This window comes from Telopea speciosissima, chromosome 11 (genome assembly GCF_018873765.1).
Source record: "Telopea speciosissima isolate NSW1024214 ecotype Mountain lineage chromosome 11, Tspe_v1, whole genome shotgun sequence".
NCBI lineage: Eukaryota > Viridiplantae > Streptophyta > Magnoliopsida > Proteales > Proteaceae > Telopea > Telopea speciosissima.
The window spans coordinates 17,705,042-17,715,113 of NC_057926.1; the positions used below are offsets into that span (position 1 = coordinate 17,705,042).

Genomic DNA, 10,072 nt, shown 5'->3' on the forward strand with positions numbered 1-10,072 from the left:
TGGTAAATTTACAGTCAGGTACGCATTTTCATTCTAGTCATTTATTTTGGCACAATGTAGATCATTTAAGCATATTTTCACCATTTTTGTAGATTTTTATCATTATTTTTTTTTTTAGGAAAAATTTCATGTACATCACTTGAGGTTTGCCTTAATTACACTTTCATCCATGAGGTTTGAAAATTTTCACATACCTCCCTTGCTTTCCAAACTAAGTAACAAAAACATCCAGTCTGTTAACTGTAGATGTTAAACATTAAAACTGTATTTTAATTGACCATAATGCCCTCATCTTCCCCAAATCCTTTTGGGAATTAGGTTAGGGGTTGATTGTGAAGATCTTGAGGGAGATGGTGATGAGGGTAGAGCAGAGAGTTTATGGTGAGGATGGTGATGATTCGGGCTTGATTCAGGTGAAGAGGTTGAAGAGGAGTGATGAGGGTGGAGCAGAGAGTGATGGTGAGGATCCGGGCTTGATTCACGCGAAGAGTTTGAAGAGGAGTGATTGGGGTGGTTTAGGGTTGATGGGTGCACAGGTTTTGGAGCTCAGGGATATGGTGGTGAGGAGAGAAGAAAGGCTTTCACTGTACTTCTTCTAATTCTTGTTATGCTTTTACCCATCAAATCGGATTGTTTTTTATTATTAATTTGATTGGTTTCTAGTGAAATTGCAGGTGATTCGAAATCAGCTCGTTTGATCTCAATTATCTGGTAATAATCGAAATAGGTTTTTTTGAATTCTTGCATTCTCTGTAGTTTTGAATGGATTTGCTTCTGATTTCTCTGTGGTTCATGGTCTATGGTTCGACTCAATTCTAGGAAATTTACTAGAAATCCCAAGTTTTAGTCTTATTTTATCTTTGATATCCTTCTATCTAGTTTTGGAATGTTATATGTATTGTGTCTCGCTATTAACGCCTAGGTATTGATGGCGCATGTTCTGGACCTTCATGGAGACATTTAGCCACGTCCAGTGAAATGAGTAATTCACTAGGTCTTGTAGATGGTGGATGGAGTTCACATGGTTTGCGATTGGTTCTAGTTTTTTTCTCTCGTTTTGAGCTTCCGTAGGGTTCTAGAGTTGAGGAGCTCAGAGTATTTGTTGATTAGGGTCCAAATCCACACTAATTAATCAAATTTCCCCAACCTGAAAACATGTACCACATATTCAACAAGATCCAGAACTCAAACCAATAGGTGAAATGGAGAAAAATCAAAAGCAAAGAAGCAGAACAAGATGCAAGGAAGAACAAAAGATGTATACTTAATTTTCCCAAAAAATAAAAGAGAAGTTGTTATGATTCCAGAATCTGGAAAGGGATTCAAGAACCCTAACAGAGAAAATCTCACTATTCGAGTCAGTGAGGGACTCCTAAGAAGAGGGAGCTGAGAAAGACAAACTAAACTAATTTCTTCATTCTTTTCATACTCAATGAATACAAGAAAATCCCTTTTATAGGGGTAATACAACCAACCCTTTGTAACAACAACCTAACTAATCAACAAACAACCTAATTAATCTAATCAACTAATCTAATCATATCCCTTAATTCCACATTCATAACATTCCACGGCCCATCAAAACAATCTTGTCCTCAAGGTTGGAGCTAATGGAAGACTACACCAAACCATCTAGCCCACAAATTAGGCCAACAGAAACCCATACATCCAATAGAAAACAGCCCAACAAAAACCCACTGAACTGAGAACGAACCCAATAGTAAAATGGAAAGAAGGCCCACAGAGCTTGCTTTGGGCTCTCCTTTTGGCCCATGCATAATATGTCTTTACAATCCTACCCTCCACAATGCCTTTTCTTCCCTTCCAAGCCAAGCAGAGGCCTAGGTCATGAGGAGCCCAATAGCAATGGAGGTAATAGGTACCTTGAGATCATAAAAAAAAATGAGCTGGAGTCCACTCATTCTGGTTACCCTTTTTTGTTTGATAAAAACTCATTTCTTCTAGCTGGCTTTTTCAATGTCGGTCTTGGTCAATACTCTGTCATAGAAAATACCAAGAATGCCTCTCTTTCTTCTCCAGTCTCTTCAATCAAGATTCTCTTTCCTCTGGTCCTGTAATTGCTCTTTGAGAAGATGGGTTTGCCCCAAATTTTCCAATTTTCCAACTCCAAGCTGAGCTGAGAAAGCCTCTGGGAGAGCATACGGTTGTACTCGACGATGTAATCGTTGATCTCATCCACAGAATGCCTATACCCAGCTGATACAATGGATGAAAGTCAAATTGGGCAAGATCGTCGTCACAGAAGAACCAAAATGATGCTTCCACCAAAAGAACAAGAAACAACGATGGAACCAAACTTGCAATTTTTTTTTCCAATGTCACACTCCTCCGATCTGTAAATTGAAACATAGAACAAGTTGGTGTTGGAGAAACTATAGCAGAGCGGAGATCAGGACCGTTTTGGTACTTGCTGAGGTCGGATTTGGTATTCTCCAAGACCGGAAGACTTGTAGAATTTTCTGTAAGTTCCCATCGGAAGAAAGCTTGGGTGGACTTGAGAACCAAGAAGAAACCCAAATTCAAGGGCACCAAAACAGAAAAGGATTGAGCTTTGATCTGCTCCCCAACCTCGAGATAGAGTTCCCTCTTTCTTTCTATCAGAGTTCTTGCAATTCTAGGTTTCTGCAGCCGCTGATTTGAATTGGAGCATGACTCAGAGCTTGGGCGGCCATGACTACCCTCTCGTACTCCGGTCGAAGGTGGGGGCTCTAGTGGTGGCCGAGGGTTCCAATCCTCTACTCTCCTTGTTGCACACATATGATAGAAAACAAAGCAAGTGATTTCCCGATTGACCAGTGGTGGCCATGGCGGAGTGAGCGAAAAATCCAAGAAAACTGAGAAATCTTGGTTCAAGAATGGTGTCACAGCACAGGTGTCATTCCAATTTGCACCAAAAATAGGTTTCTGGCAATGGGTTTCGGCCATTACCATTGAATCGGCAAATTCGACCTTCCCTGTGAAGGGTTTGAAAATTCCTTCACGTTTCACAACCAACGCAGCCTGCAACTAGGAATCCTGCAACGAAACTTCCATAGCGGGGAGGGTCATTAGCTTTTCCTCAAATTTCACCGGCATAACAGGTGCGTCATGCATGCGATCAATGACTGTGGCCTTGTTTGGTACAGCCTCCTCGTCCTCTAGTTGGTCTTCGCCATTCTCAGTCTTGACCGGCTGAACATCAACTGTAGGGATGGATGACAATGCAACCATGACAATGGAAGAGATCTCTACCACAGATGCTCCAAATAGTGCCAAGTAAGGTTCAAGATCTGCCAATGAACCAAAATCTTCAACTGCTGCAAGATCAGCACTATAAATCCTCTCTTGATCCTTGTAGATTGCATCTTCAAGACATGGAAGGAACGCATGATTCGAATCTTGACGTTCCAGTGACCGGAAAAGGAAAACCAGCCTATTGTACACGGAGAACAGACCCATTGGAAGCACTATGGAGCTTAAGAATGAAAGACTGGAAGGATGAAAGCAAAGGAAATCGGAAGGAGAGGATCAATGAAAGCACCATTGTTATGATTCCAGAATCTGGGAAGGGATTCAAGAACCTAATAGAGAAAATCTCACTATTCGAGTCAGTGAGGGACTCCTAAGAAGAGGGAACTAAGAGAGACAAACTAAACTAATTTCTTTATTCTTTTCATACTCAATGAATACAAGGAAATCCCTTTTATAGGGGTAATACAGCCAACTCTTTGTAACAACAACCTAACTAATTAACAAACAACCTAATTAATCTAATCAACTAATCTAATCATATCCCCTAATTCCACATTCATAACATCTCAATGAAAGCACCAATTGTTATGATTCCAGAATCTGGGAAGGGATTAAAAAACCCTAATAGAGAAAATCTCACTATTCGAGTCAATGAGGGACTCCTAAGAAGAGGAAACTAAGAGAGACAAACTAAACTAATTTCTTCTTTCTTTTCATACTTAATGAATACAAGGAAATCCCTTTTATAGGGGTAATACATCCAACCCTATGTAACAATAACCTAACTATTCAACAAACAACCTAATTAATCTAATCAACTAATCTAATCATATCCCCTAATTCCACATTCATAATAGAAATCTCTCTACCAACAAACCAAAAACCTCTTAAGAAACAGAGAAATCTCTCTTAATTTTCCCTCCATCTCCGACTTTCTTCTCTCCTCATTGATTCTGGTTTTCCTAGTTGGGGAAATAATTTGGGGAAGATGAGTTGCAGGTTTTTTCAAACCATAAACAATTTGGGGAAGATGAGGGCATTTTGGTCAATTAAAACATAATTTTAACATTTAACGTCTACAGTTAATGGACTGGGTGTTTTTGTTACTTAGTTTGGAAAGCAGGGGAGATACGTGAACTTTTCCAAACCTCAGGGTAAAAGTGTAATTAAGCAAAACCTCAAGGGAGGTATGTGTAATTTTCCCCTTTTTCTATTATCATACATATTAATATAAATTAAGTCATTATGGGAGAACATTCGAAATCAAGTATCTAGTGGAAAGACCAGTTTAACAGGGCGAGGTAAGTGTCTAAAACCTTCCCACTCTCGTAACATGATAGCTTACCCAAATTCTCTGAGCAGACCATATGGAATCATGTAGCCTTTATAGGGTTACACCAATCGGGTCCTCAACCCTAATCCTAGGTAGCGACTTTATCTTATATATTGCATGATCCTAAACCCTAGTGATTGTGCAACACATTATTATAGACCCCCATTTTAACCACACACATCACACTAGTTCTCGAAGGGAAGACCATTTCTAGAAAGGAAAAATCCCATGCGTCCACCAACACCGTGAATCCTTACAATGGTGACTCCAGTAAGGAGTGTTGTCAAGTTTTGACACTAGATGCTACCATTGAATGCAAGAATGTTCTCCCTTAGACATTATTTGTGTGAAGACATGTTTGTATAATTATAGTATATGTGTGGTACTAATTGCATCATGCATCAAACTCGGACTGAAATCAAAAGTCTAGGGTACTCCTTGTTGTGCCTCTACCCCCGGGGAGGTGGGGCACATCATACTAAGTACTCTAAGATCAATTGATAGCTGTTTCATGGACAAGAATGTTCGAAGTGAAATCAAAAGACGAGGCTACTCCCTGTTGTGTCTCTACCCTTGGGGAGGTGGGACACATCATATAAGTACTCCGAGTTCAATCGATGCCCACTTTCTATATTGCACTCATTGCACACTCACATTGCATGGAAAAACTCAGCCACGTGGCTTGTCGTTGGACCCCTTGTGGAGACTTGGGTAATTTATGATTAAGTCACACCCCTTGAACTTTACTGAATAGGTTTAGAGTCATAAGAGAGGATGGTCACTAGTGTGTAGTGGGGTACCTTTGATAATCAAAAAAATCACTAATTTGACCATTCAGAGGTTGACCGATCTATTCCCTAGGTATATCAAAGGAACCACATACTTACAATTCACTTCCCGAGCTATAGGTATATTGGTTCTATCAAGCGTGACTTTTTAGGTCATATCAGCCCACCCATTGCATTTATCATGTAGGAAACTAGACCATATATGAATAGGGTACACCACAAGCTAATCTTGTAGATGTTTGGGTTCTGGACCAAGATACTCAATGGTATATGTTACATAATATAGTGCTAGAAAAGAAAAACAACTTGAATTGTCCCATGATATGACACATACTGCTTGGCATGTCCAATAATCGAGTTCAAATTGTCCTGTGATAAGAGGCACTCTACTTTAGTATAAGGTATACCATTAGGACATTTTAGTCCAAACTATATTGGATCTTCCTCATGTAATGATATTTGATACCATTACATGGACTAACATTGTTTGTATATATTTCATGTATATATTGTTTGTACATAGGTAGTATATATATATATATAAACCAAACTTTTACATTCCAAGTAAATTTCTTGTGATCTAAGATAAGTTTCTTCGTTTATGTCAACCAGAATTCCACATCAAAAGAGCTTCTCATTACCCACGTGGGCTAGCCAGGGTAGTCGGTTAGTCTGAGTCAGCCCAATCTAATCTCTGTTGCCTACATACACCCAGATTTTGGATTATCCTTCTCTCCAGTCAAGTTTATGAAGCAGAGTCCAATCACACTATTATCAGGCATAGACAATATGGATCCGCAAGTGAGTAATACACCAGAAGACCAATTAATGCATCAAGTGAACCAGTAGCAGACTGAAATGCTAGAGGTCAAACAACTCATGACACAGATATTGCAAGCAGTGCATGGACAGTCTAGAGTTGAGACGACTCCCACCTTTGATGAGACTAAGCAAAGAGGAACTCCTATTGCTTTGAGAGCACATGCCAGGATTGTGATAAAAGAGGATGGGGAACCCACTGTGGACACACCCCAAGATTTTCCTAAGACTGAAAGGGAGTGACTAATGTGGGAGAAAGTTGTGAAACTAGATACTGCAGTCAAGGGTAAGGCTCACGAGAAGCTGGGAGATGACTCGATGTTCTTTCTAGAAGGGGAAATACTGAAGGATTTCAAGTGGAAACTTGACAAGGATAGGAGACCCTATGATGTAAATAAGTCACTTAGAGGGCTTATGTTATTGAATATAAGCTTTGGGTTGGGTTATGTAGGTGTTGGGCTTTTGATCCCATGGGTTTATTCTGTAATTGACCAATTTAATGGGCTTAAAATATGGGTAAAAAATAGGAAAATAGGATTTACTTCCTTAGTTTAGTTAGAGTCCTACTTTGGGTTTGTTTTCTTTATTATTTCATTTTCTTAGTTAATTTAGGTTACCTTATTAGTTAAGGATGGGATTAGGCCTTTCCTTTTTAGTGTCTAAGTCTATTTTTGAGTCTTCTATATAGGTTTGTAAGGGAGGCCAGCACGGTACACGAATTTGACTAATGAAATATTGGCTTTAGCCTGTGTGAAAACCCTGAAATAGGTTGGGTGAGATGCCCAGGCTGAAGTTCTATCGATCTCCATTCAAGTTCCATTCAAGCTCCAGTTCTGCCCTAGTTGATCTCTTGAAGAAACATATTCAGTTGCTAGAAATTCTCTGCAAGATTCTATATATTTTCAAACAACAAGTAAGTTTGAAATTGAAATTATGCAATTATTCTTCTTACCTTCTAGAAGGTCACATGCAAGGTGATTTTCCTTCTCTCCAGTCAAGTTTATGAAGTAGATTCCAGTCACACTGTCATCAGGCATAGACAATATGGATCCGCAAGTGAGTAATACATCAGAAGACCAATTAAGGCATCAAGTGAACTAGTTGCAGACTGAAATGCTAGAGGTCAAACAACTCATGACATAGATATTGCAAGCAGTGCATGGATAGTCTAGAGTTGAGACGACTCCTACCTTTAATGAGACTAAGCGAAGAGGAACTCCTATTGCTTTGAGAGCACATGCCTGGATTGTGATAGAAGAGGATGGGGAACCTGCTGTGGACACACCCCAAGTCATCCTAAGACTAAAAGGGAGTGAATAAATTGGGAGAAAGTTGTGAAACTAGATACTGCAGTCAAGGGTAAGGCTCACGAGAAGCTGGAAGATGACTCGATGTTCTTTCTAGAAGGGAAAATACTAACGGATTTCAAGTGGAAACTTGACAAGGATAGGAGACCCTATGATGTAAATAAGTCACTTAGAGGGCTTATGTTATTATATATAAGCTTTGGGTTGGGTTATGTAGGTGTTGGGCTTTTGATCCCATGGGTTTATTCTGTAATTGATCAATTTAATGGGCTTAAAATATGGGTAAAAAATAGGAAAATAGGATTTACTTCCTTAGTTTAGTTAGAGTCCTACTTTGGGTGTGTTTTCTTTATTATTTCATTTTCTTAGTCAATTTAGGTTACCTTATTAGTTAAGGATGGGATTAGGCCTTTCCTTTTTAGTGTCTAAGTCTATTTTTGAGTCTTCTATATAGGTTTGTAAGGGAGGCCAGCACGGTACACGAATTTGACTAATGAAATATTGGCTTTAGCCTGTGTGAAAACCCTGAAATAGGTTGGGTGTGATGCCCAGGCTGAAGTTCCATCGATCTCCATTCAAGCTCCAGTTCTGCCCTAGTTGATCTCTTGAAGAAACATATTCAGTTGCTAGAAATTCTCTGCAAGATTCTATATATTTTCAAACAACGAGTAAGTTTGAAATTGAAATTATGCAATTATTCTTCTTACCTTCTAGAAGGTCACATGCAAAGTGATTTTCCTTCTCTCCAGTCAAGTTTATGAAGTAGATTCCAGTCACATTGTCATCAGGCATAGACAATATGGATCCGCAAGTGAGTAATACACCAGAAGACCAGTTAAGGCATCAAGTGAACTAGTTGCAAACTGAAATGCTAGAGGTCAAACAACTCATGACATAGATATTGCAAGCAGTGCATGGACAGTCTAGAGTTGAGACGACTCCTACCTTTAATGAGACTGAGCGAAGAGGAACTCCTACTACTTTGAGAGCACATGCCTAGATTGTGATAGAAGAGGATGGGGAACCTGCTGTGGACACACCCCAAGTCGTCCTAAGACTGAAAGGGGGTGAATAATGTGGGAGAAAGTTGTGAAACTAGATACTGCAGTCAAGAGTAAAGCTCACGAGAATCCTGAAGATGACTCAATGTTCTTTCCGGATAGGAAAATACCGAAGGATTTCAAGTGGAAACTTGACAAGGATAGGAGACCCTATGATGTAAACAAGTCACTTAGAGGGCTTATTTTATTGAATATAAGCTTTGGGTTGGGTTATGTAGGTGTTGGGCTTTTGATCCCATGGGTTTTTGATCCCATGGGTTTATTTTGTAATTGACCAATTTAATGGGCTTAAAATATGGGTAGAAAATAGGAAAACAGGATTTACTTCCTTAGTTTAGTTAGAGTCCTACTTTGGGCTTGTTTTTTTTATTATTTCACTTTCTTAGTCAATTTAAGTTACCTTATTAGTTAAGGATGGTATTAGGCCTTTCCTTTTTAGTGTTTAAGTCTATTTTTGAGTCTTCTATATAGGTTTGTAAGGGAGGCCAGCATGGTACACGAATTTGATTAATGAAATATTGGCTTTAGCCTTTGTGAAAATCTTGAAATAGGTTGGGTGAGATGCCCAAGCTGAAGTTCCATTGATCTCCATTAAAGTTCCATTCAAGCTCCAGTTCTGCCCTAGTTGATCTCTTGAAGAAACATATTCAGTTGCTAGAAATTCTCTGCAAGGTTCTACATATTTTCAAACAACAAGTAAGTTTGAAATTGAAATTATGCAAATATTCTTCTTCCCTTCTAGAAGGTGACATGCAAGGTTATTTTCATGAGAATTTCGCCCAGCCAAATCTAACTGTTAGAACTTGCCAAAATTTTTATCGAATCTTCCTCAAACCCTAAGAGAGACTTGATCCAGATTCATTACCATCCACCCAGCCGATTGTCTGAAATTATGCTTTTACCTCTCAATCATATTTCTACTAGGAATCCTCAATAATTTCAGATTTAGTAATCTGATTTAACTATAACTTTCAGCATCTCTTCTCTCCCATATAATCCACACTCTCCTAACTTAACCTTAACTTCTAACCCTAGGTCCCATCAAACCCTAACCCTAATTTTACAATTTTCACATATTTGACCTAGCTGAATTACCCTTTCAAGAACAATCCTACTTATTGGCTTCTACTTGGTCTTCTACCAATCTAGAACTGCAGTACCCTAAGGCTTACCTCAAGATCTTTACCACTATAGAAAGAACTTGGAATCTTGTAGAGAATCAGAGGAGACAAGTATTTCTATACTCACTTGCGGGGTCTGCATTAAGATGGTTAACACAACTAGACCAAACAAAAACTCAAAATTGGTCTTCAGTGGTGAAAGGTTTTACAAAGCAGTAGTCACACAATACTGAAAAGGATATCACCCGTAGGGAGTTAAAAACATTAAGGCATGGATCAAATGAGGGATTCTCTAATTTCATTATGAGACTCCACGAGAAGGCTGCAAAAGTGTGGAATAAACCAACAGAATTAGAACAAGTGGAAATAATCCTCGAGAATTTGTATGGGG

The 10,072-nt window shown here is 39.0% G+C and overlaps 1 long non-coding RNA gene across 1 annotated transcript; it reads left to right on the plus strand.

The window, feature by feature from the left end:
• The first annotated feature begins 309 nt into the window (after positions 1–309).
• LOC122646648 lies at positions 310–579 on the plus strand. Its single transcript, XR_006330664.1, has 2 exons — positions 310–421; positions 491–579. It is a non-coding gene; the product is annotated as an uncharacterized LOC122646648 (long non-coding RNA).
• Positions 580–10,072: the final 9,493 nt, after the last annotated feature.